Source organism: Aythya ferina (genome assembly GCF_964211825.1).
Source record: "Aythya ferina genome assembly, chromosome: 2".
In the NCBI taxonomy this organism is placed as follows: Eukaryota; Metazoa; Chordata; class Aves; order Anseriformes; family Anatidae; genus Aythya; species Aythya ferina.
This window is the reverse complement of record NC_140297.1, coordinates 63,468,363-63,478,542: the sequence shown is the minus strand read 5'-3', so window position 1 is coordinate 63,478,542 and position 10,180 is coordinate 63,468,363. Positions and strand designations below refer to the sequence as shown.

Sequence of the window (10,180 nt, the reverse complement as noted above, 5' to 3'; positions counted from 1 at the left end):
GGACAGCATCCCGTGGGAGGGACCCCACAGAGAGCTGGGGCAGAGAGGGACCGTGAGGGAGTGGTGGGGACGAAGCATCATGGACTGACCACAGCCCCCATTTGCCATTCCCCTGCATCGCTTGGGGGGAGGAGGTGGAAGAGGATGAATGGGGGGAAGGCATTTTTGGTTTCTTTCCTTTGTTTCTGACTTCTCTAGCTTGTTAGTATTAGCCAATAAATTTCTCACATCTCCCTACATTGAATCTGTTTTGCCCATCACAATGTTTGAGTGATCTTCCTGTCCTTATCTCAACCCTTGAGCCCTTTTCATTGTAATTTCTCCCCCTTCCCTTTGAGTATAGGGGGAGTGAGAGAGCAGTTGTGGTGGAGCTCAGCTGCACAGCCACCACACTAGGGAATCTCTTGTCACTTTTCTTGAACGTTCCAGGACTGCTCACCAAAGCATGACTTTCAAAGCCCCACATTGAGGAACTCATTTTGTTTACTGAAACTAATATGAAGAAAAAAAAGTAGGGCAATGTCACTTAAAGGGGATAGAATAGATGTTCCTTCTTACAGCCAAATCATTCCAAGCTGAACTGTGTTCATTCTGCAGCAGGGGCATGAGGCAACATTTCCACAGAGCTGCAGAAGATTTCAGTGCTGAAATTGTGTTATGCCCCAGCTGCTTGGATTAGATCACATTTTTTCAGTGGAAAACTCCAGTGTTGGAACTAATAAAAACTTTGCATTGGCCCTCTTGGAAGTAGGCCCTTAAATAATCTTTCTTTTCCTGCATGAAGAAAAAAACAAAAACAAAACAAAACAAAACAAAAAAAACTTCTGACCCATAATAGTCTTACAAAATGAGACAGCTAACCCACCCTCCGTGTTACAAGTTGCCCCCTTAATTAATTTTCAGAGAGCATTGCATTAATAATAGGAAGGAATTTATTGAGTAAGCAACAGTAAGCAAAACAGCGCTGGGCGGCCGGGGAGTCTCGGCTCCGCCAATGGCGCGCACCTCACCCCCGCCAGGGTCCCTTTTTATATCTTGGTAATTCCGGGATTACGCAGCACATCCTGGTATATTCTGCGACTGCGCACACTGTTGCTAGGGGGTCGTCTCTGTCCGTCTGGTGGTCGTGAAGATGAAGGCCGTAGTCTTCCTCAGCGTTGTGGTTCAACTTCTTTTTTTATTTGGTCATGTTGGCCCAGCGTGAGACAGTAAGGCAGGATGTTGATACACTAGTTTAGCAACTTATCAGGAGATGGTTACATGAACTTTGCAGCAGTGTCTTTGAACAAAAGAGGCAACTGAGATGCAGAAGGAGAGAAGGGGAGGGGGTTCTCTTTTTTGTTACATTAAGCAAAAGAATTTTCATAGTGTCTAGCCAAGTATTATAAATCTCCTTACTTCAGCAGGAAGCTTTTGCAACTCCTGCTCCTCAAATGGAACTCCTTGTTTTATAATACAAAAGGCAATGAACAAACATTTATTATGTATTACACTCCACATGGAGTTAAAGTTAAAGGCCATAAACATAAGTTCTGTTGGGGATTTCCTTTGAAAACTACTAATTTCTCTATCCAGACCACTTTCTTCATGAACATGCACCTTTTCATATATTAAAAAGCAAGTCTTGAAGAGAAACACTAGAATGAGGTATTGTTCGTGTACCAAATGTTAAAAAACTGATAGAGCCTGTTCTTTAGCCACTTGGCTAAAAAGGATTATATGTATATTTTGGATATCACAGAATACTTAATGTAAAGGGATCTCATTAATAAATTTGATACTTTAAAATATCTACTTCAGAAGAAGAGATTGATATTCACTGCACCCATCCCCACTGACAAATTTACAAAGTTTAGAAACAAGTAGTAAATGAACATCAGAGCCATGCTTGCTAATCTGCAGCTGAACCTCTTCCTCTTGGGTCTTGTGCTGTAGATCCCACATTTTTTTCTGATCTTCAACATTTTAATGAGCAATTAAGTCTACATGGGACTGTCTAGTAATTGCTGGCTGGGGTGGATTTGGATTGGGAAAAGGACTCTTCTCTTGATCCTTTGGGTGATGATTAAAGCATTGTCTGTACAGACATGAAAGGTCTCCTTGACTGGAAGCTGTACCTGATTTCAGTGACACCTTATTTTTCCCCACAGGAGGGACTTTCTTCTGTCAGAGTGTTTTAGCTGCCAGCTTATGCAGTTTCAGCTCAGTTTACTGATTGAATATAGTGCTATGCAATAATAAACACTATTAATAGACTCTGCAAATCTTCACTTGTGGGTGGAGAAGCATAATAAAAAGATATCTCTTTAGTTTAGAGTCTATAGTCCTGTAAAAGTCTCAGAGAATTTAATGAGGACATGCTTGGCTTATCCAGACTAGATTTTTTAGTGGTTGCTATAAATGTTATAAATGACATCAGAGAAAAGGAATTTAGGAATGTCCTTTTTTTTTTTTTTTTTTTTTTTCTTGAATCAAAGTAATTCTGAAAATATACTGAAAATGTGCAATGGATAAAGCAGAATGGGTTCATGATGAATGACTCTGCAATTCTTCTTAGTAAGTTTACAATTATTTCACTCCATTTTGTCCATAACAATTGATTTCAGGTTTGTCTGCTCTTTGTCATGAGTTTTTAATAGCGACTTAGTTTCAAATGACTAACATTCTTTTACAAAGTGATGAAAACCAGTTGTAGACATTGCTAGACTAGTAAGTAAACTTTGAGATGAAACTAGGGTTGGATTTTTCCTGCAAGTCAGTCTTTTTTTGTGGTCAAGTACATGCTTGAGTGCAAGTGCACATGTAGCTGTGAAGACTACCTGCTAGTAAACATAGTGGCAACCTTAATCACCTTAAGGTATTTATAATCTCATGATTTGGTGCTTCAAACATGTCTTCTTCTGTAGCACTATAGTCTGTGTGCATGCTAGTGATGTAAATGATTCAATCTGTGTCTTTTGCTTGCTAGATTTCCTGGACTTTTCCTGTTTTTCCTCTTTCCTGAATTCACTCAAGGATTGTTCATGGTGGGAGGACTTCTGACCTTCCTAGCTCTTGTGTAGAACCATGAGCCTGGAGATATAACCGGCCATGTAGTAGCTCTGTAAGTATTTAATGTTTTTTTTCTGTATTGCCCAATGACAGCAACTGATCTGACAGCAATGGAAAACCTTCTGGATTTCTTGTTTCTTTTGTTGTGGAATACAGAAAGCAAATATCTGAAATGTCAGAGATTATTATTTCTTGAAAACAAAAACAGTTGTTGGTTCAGAAAGTTGCAAAACTGAAGAAACTGCTGCGTTCTGCTGCATGTGCAGATCTCTACTGCCCAGGCTGTTGCTAGAGTAATAGTTCTATGTGGTAGAACCATTGATAGGCAATGAAGCAAGATAAAATAAATGAGCAATCTAAGAAATATTGCATAAGGATTTACTGTGACACACCAGCATGTGAGAGACCAGATGACTCCAAAAGCATACGGTTAGCTTCTAGGTGGCAGTCCAAGACTGCTACATGTTACAGGTGTGAAGGTCTGACGGGTAATTAATATGAATTTTTCCCATAAATGGTAACTATCATGAAGGAATTAGCAACTTGCTTTCAGAGACTGACCTGGCTCGGTCAGTGGTAGGCACACCCCCCCGATTCATGATAACGTAAATAATAACCCTTAAGGATGTTACTAATGCCTACATTTTTTCACAAAAGAGAAGTTCATGAATGCTAGTATTGAATATATAGAAAATGTGCACATGAAAAGGAACTGAGATAATTTTGTGTTTTACAAATTTTTACAAATATAGGCATTAATCCTTCCAAGTAATGTGGCTGTCATCTTTGGGACTTGGTGCCCTGGACAAAAAAGAATCAGGGATATTTTATTCTACCTTACCTTAGAATCTCAAAATGATATGAATGTCTTTGTTAATAGCTGTGCATGTAGTACACTTGAGTATGTATTTTTTAATTTCTGCTTTTGCTGAAGTTTTTATTTGGTTTTGGTAATTTGTATATAAATACTCCCATATACTTGTCAGACCTTCTGTGTACATTGGCTTGACTTTTGGTTGTATGAAACATAAACAACATCTTACATAATGATTTATTGAGTACCAGACTGTAATGTTGGGTTTACTCTTTGTAGCTGTAATATGCCTTCACTCACGAATACAAGAGTGCAACAAGAAGTAAGCATTTTTCAAAAGCTCAAGTAACATGACTGAAATGGAGGGATTATTAAGAAACAAAACAAAACCCAAGCAGCACAACAGTGCATGGCATACTAAGAAAGAGCAGCAACTAGCCTGAAGTTGGAGTGAATGAGGTTGTATAGTTCCACTGTCTGTACTAAAGTGTTTTGTCAAGGTTACTGTTACTATGGATCAGGATGCAGCTGTTCTTTATATGTCCTCCACAGCTTTGTGTGCTGCCTGATGCCAGAGCTGTCTGCTGACCCCAATATGCATTATGTCTATAGATGATGCTGTTTGAATAGGTGCTGAAGCCCTGAGGCTGGGCGTTTGAGTGTAAACTTAGAACAAAAACTCTCTCTGAACTCTTTTTTTGCTCAGTGTAATTGAATACCTATGTTTTCTTCTTCCTTAGCTGGTGGTATGACTAAGCGCTTTGGGGCAGAATATTTTAGGTCTTCAGGTCTGGAAAATCCTGTCAAGAACATTAAAACTTCTCTTTCACAATACTTCACATTTCAGAACACCTAACTGAGTCACTTGGCAGTCTATCCAGTTGCTTAGTCACTTTGTCAGTTTATGGATGCACAGAAAGAAGCCTGATATTTTTGTGCAGGTAGGAGGTAGGCTTTTGAGAGGACATATTCCAAGAAGGGCCTTTCTTCCTTTAGGAAAGGAAACTTTTGTTAGGCTTGTACACACTCTCTAACCTACCAAATTAGCCGTCACCTATGAAATTCGTAATGGGTAAATCTGATCTGGATCATATCTAGGCTAGCTGAAAACAGACAAATTTTTGTTTGTTTTCTGGCAGAGTGAAATACACTGATTCACCAGATCCATGTACAATTTTCCCTCTTACTCATGTGTCCTGCTCAGGACTCTGTATAAGGAGAAATAGAAAAGACTGGTTTTTAGAATGGAATCTGAAAAGTTTGGGTCAGTGAAGATAAATTGACTCAAAGTAATTTCCTGTATTTTGAGGAACAAAACCATTTTGAGGAACAAAACCCGTGATACCAGGTAACAAAGATCAGATTGTAACCAAGATCAGATTGTAACCACGATTCACATAAGTATTTAAGTATCTGTATATGTAAATATACATGTATATATATAATATAAATCAAGGTTAAACAATAAGGATATGAAGGTGGTTTCTAGTTTATCTCATCTAAAGATCTTCAGATGTTGCTTGCAGGACCTTCTGAATAGTTAACGTGTCTGTTGTGTATTCTTCTTTTGACTTGGAGATTTCATCTGCGCAATCTGAACAGATATATGTGAAAAGCAGAAAAAAAATAGGGGACCAGACAATTAATCACATCATCTTAATGCATTACGGTGGGCACCAAAATTTAATTGATTGAAGATTTAAGATTTGAGATAATACCAGACCTTAAAATATTATGGAGATTTATATAAGTACTCAGACTGTCACATAGTTCAGACAGACCAGGCTGTTACTTTCCAGTCATCGGACAGGCTAGTATCTGCACAACTTTAATGGGTGGAAATATGAAAGCATATGAAATACTGTTCCTTCTTAAGATAGGGGTGGAAACTAAGCAGCAAAATAGCCACCAGAGACTAACTGGGGTATGTCTTTATGGCCATAATGAACAAAATAGTCAAGCAGATGGAGCAAGATTTGGCTGTTTTAAGAGTTTGCTTTGGTTTTGTATTTGAATTCCCTATTATTAGCACTATGTGGTCATTTGAAAGAAAAAGTAAGAGAGTGGGGACTTTATAAACACACAAAGCAAAGAAAGTTGAACAGGTAACACTGAGAACAACAGTCAGCCACCAGTTGCTTTCAAAAACATAGCACAGACCCTAGAAGACAACTGGTTAGAAGTTGTGAATGCTAGTGTCACATTCAAAGACATTATAGGTATTACAACCAGTTTCAGATATCGACACTCAAGGCTACTTCTCTAATGGATGCCAAGTTCTGTTTTGCGTGTGGTATGTATCTGCATTTAGAAGTACTGCACAGGCTGATGGTAGCCAAGCTTTTACCTGGCACAGGCCACACAACCTAGAGGGATAAATGCCATTTGCATCTCCAGTATATGACACAAGCATGAGATAAACTGCAAGTGATCATTCCTGTCACATCTTCCTGTGGATGGTAAAAGGAGATATGGATTTTGATCATAGCGATCATATATCAAACAGAGTGGCCACTGGGAGAGGAAGTATAGGCACTGGTTAGCAGAAATGAGTATTTATGTGGCTGGAGATGTATTTTTATCCATAGATGAGGGGTCCTTTTGGAAAAGGGTGCTGCAGGGCAGGCCCTTGGCCATATGACTCATTCTCTTTGTGAGCTGCAGCTTGGGTTCTCCAGTATAGTCCCAACCAACAGAAACATGTTAGAGGATCAGAAATCACCACAAAAATCATCTCAAAACCAGGCTTGTCTCTGCTGTCATTGCTTCCTTTTTGTGTTCTGGCTGTACACAGTGCACGCATACATGTACATTTCATGTACATAGGAGGTGCTCACAAGTATAAGGGTTGCTATTGTATACAGCCCAAGTGCCAAAGAACTGCCCATTCCCATGGACTTAACACAGAGGTCTGTGGAGGTTTTCTGTTTGGTTGTGTTTTGTTTGGTTGTGGTTTTTGTTTGTTTGTTTGTTTGTTTTTAATAAAGTAAGCTGCTCATCCCAGAGAGGTACCCTCATTGATTAAATTCAATGGACTTCAGGTCCAAAGATGATGAATTGCAGTCTGAAATCCAAGTGGAAGTTTATAACCTTTTCTCTTTCAGTTATGTGCTTTAGATGTAGAGTTCTGCGTGGAAGTGATCTGACGATATAAATGCAATCATATGGTCATCCTGCCTGTCCAGGAGAATTTTGATGATAATTTCTTTTAAATTATTTTCTCTCTTCTACTTTGTGTACACAACCTCTAAAATGCTGTAGGCAGTTGTTTGTTCCTTATATGAGAGATGTTCTAGCTCTGTGTAAGTGGTGAAACAGACTATAAAAGCAGTAAACCTGTAAATAATCTTCCAGGTATTCCCAAAATGACAGATTAGTTTCAGTTTTTTGCTCTGTAAAACTGCAGTGGTGTTGCACTGTACATGTATATTTTAAATCAGTACTTTATTACTACTTATTAAACAGAACAGGTCTATCTGTTTTATATAAGTATCTAAAAATTTAGTTTTTCATTCAACTTTTTGCACATACAAGGATAAAATTAGTTTTAAAATCTGAGTGCATGCATTTTTCACCTACATTTTTTCCAACATTCTCAGTTATCCTTAATTATTCAGTTAACACATCTCATAACTACTTTTTAAGTTTCCATTAACTCAAGCTTAAAACTTCCAGTTTAAGGACTTTTCCATGTGACTCTACTGCTAAGTCCACTTCCACCACTTTGCATCTGAAGCACTTAAAGAAGCAGAGAGGTAATTCAGTTTAAGATGGTAGAAGTGTATTTGTCTCTTGTATAAAAATTCTGGTAGCTTTTTCTTTTTCATGCAAGTCACTGGTGTATATAGCATAATAAAGCCATCAATTTACATAGAATTTTAAGTGACAAACTTTCTGGATCCAGAGCATTTTTTTTTCTCTCTTTATCGAACTCATTTACAGTTTGCATGTTTAAATATAAATGTTTCCTTGTTCTTCCAGGAATATTCCCTGGCATTGGGCTTACCTAGTAAACCTGTGACCTCTGTGAATTACCTGTGAATGCCTCTAAAGGTACTGTGCTGGTCTGCAGCAGGTCCGAGGCCTGGCCTGGTAGGAGGGGGTCCCAAGAGTGCAGCCTCCACGTCATCTTTGGGCTTTGTGCCATTCTGCTCCAGCAGTGACTTCTCCAGCACACTCCAAGAACAATCCAGCTGAGGGGCTGGTCTCTCATGTGCTGATGCTGATGCTCAGAGCATCCCACTCAACAAAAGGATGTATCATAAGGTTTCCTCTGATATAGTTGAGGTTTAAACCATAATTTCTTTTGTGGAAGAGAGGGGAACTGAGTACTGGGATGGTTTAGGGACAAATGTCTGTAGACATGAGGCAATCTATGCATTGTTAGGAAATGTGTGATAGCAGATGGGAGAGTGGAAGAGGGGACTCTGCAGCTCCTCCTCAGCTGGGAGTCTCCTCTGGCAATGGCAGCAGGTGAAACAGCAGCAGCCAGAGACTGCTGGCAACCAGCCATGGTCCCCACTGGGATGTCTGCTCCCTACCAGGCCTAGCACCAGGGTGGCAAGCACAATGAAGTGCCTACAACGGCCAGCTGAGATCAGCTCTGACAGACACAGAGACTGTGTGTGTGGCCCCAGATGAACCAGTCCCCCTTCCCCTCCCTAACCAGAGCACATTGTGGCCCTTTCAAGAATGGCACCATGCACCTGGGATGCATGTGTCCCTCTCACACACTCCTGGAAACAAGGAGCAGTAATGACAAGAATGACCTTTGGACATACCTGACACCCATGAGTGCAGCAAACACCACAGTGGCCCTTCCCCATCACCCACCACAACCTTCCAATAATTTCCCTCTCACTCTGTCTGAGCCCATGGCAGTAACTTTCATAGCCTGTCCCTTCCTCTGCATGTGAGACTTCCAGGTCTGTCATACTCTGGCACCTACCACAGACAAGATACTTGGTGGCACAGGAAAAAAAGGCATGAGCAGACCAAGATGGAGCAACGTCCGGAATACAGCCTATCTTTATTTGTATGGAAAAGTCTGGCTGCCTGGGGAGTGCCCATCCGTTGTACAGTGCTGAAGAAATGTTCACAGGTCGAAGAGGTGCAAACCAAGGCCTTTGCACTGACTGGGCTATAATTACAAAGTATGTCAAATTTGAAAGAGAAATCTAACTATTTTCCAAAATGTTAGTAGGATGTCTGCAAGGTGCTGTGTTTTAAGTGCCGTGGTGAAACTAGCCCTATCTTGAACCAAAAGCACACAGCTACCCACATCTACTTGTCTGTTGTCAGGTCTTGGGAGGCCAGTGGGGCTGGGCTGGGTGTCCAGGTGCTGGAGGTCCCATTTTCTCCACTGACATTTGGTTAGAAGGGTGGTGATGAGGCATACGCTTCTTGCCACACTGTTGTCCAACCTTTGCTGAGATCTTACATCTTTATGGTTATACATAGCCACAGCAGTGGCCTGCTGCACTCATAAAAGTAAAGTCAATTAAGCAGGATATAATTAAGAACAACTTGTTTTGAGCTCAAATACAGGCACACTAACATACCAGAACAGGTAATAAAATCTAAGTGTTTCTGTATCCAATGGCCGGGTAAAAAAATACTACTGCAATCACCAGAAACAGGTGCTAGTATGCCTTATGCTAACTACACAAGGCTCCAGGCCTGGTCTGTTAGGCTTGTTATGAATGTGTTATGAAAATTTGCCATGTGAACTGCAGTTAGGTACCAAATGATCTTCATCACCAAATGTCCCTTATTATCACATACTATCTAAACTTGGAATAAGAGCAAAGTTTAAAACCACTCATTTATCAGTCTCCTACGCAATCCTACCACAGTGATCTCAAATTCCTTAAATGGTATACCTATGTCCACTTGCACCAGTTATCTCCCCGATGTTTATTCCTCTGTGGTGTGTGATTCCTGTACAAGATCTAAGTGTGTAAGCAGCATCTGCTCTAAAGTGGTACTCAGTTGTGACATGGCCCATTGGACTTTTCCACTAACACGCTACACATAGGCCAATAAGAGCCAGCAAGAGTCCCTGATGATAACACAATGCTGTCCTCCACCAGGATGAGCTCCCTGAAGGCATACAGTGATTGGTGCCAGATCTTTGCACAGGGCCCCACAGCTGACACTTCAGGTGGAGGTCAGTGTAGAAGTACTGGCAGGGATAGCTAAGTTTGTATTTTATGTAGAACTAACTTTTCTCAATCAAAAAATAAATATTTTCTTTTTAAATAAAAAAAAATACATCAGATTGAATTGAAAATGTACTGAACAAATGCATTACCA

The 10,180-nt window shown here is 40.1% G+C and overlaps 1 protein-coding gene across 10 annotated transcripts in view; it reads left to right on the top strand.

Annotated features, from left to right (window-relative positions):
• Positions 1 to 10,180, top strand: part of LOC311433166 (uncharacterized protein) — a 140,345-nt gene that overhangs the window by 1,078 nt on the left and 129,087 nt on the right. For 2 of the 10 annotated variants that reach the window (XM_084512017.1, XM_084512024.1), the window contains exons 1-2: positions 2,488 to 2,556; positions 2,969 to 3,103. The gene's annotated coding sequence lies outside the window, so the exon portion shown is untranslated. Of the gene's footprint in view, positions 1 to 2,332; positions 2,557 to 2,662; positions 2,858 to 2,968; positions 3,104 to 10,180 lie in introns of those variants that run through there. The other 8 variants (XM_084512025.1, XM_084512023.1, XM_084512028.1 and 5 more) reach the window with 6 other exon arrangements.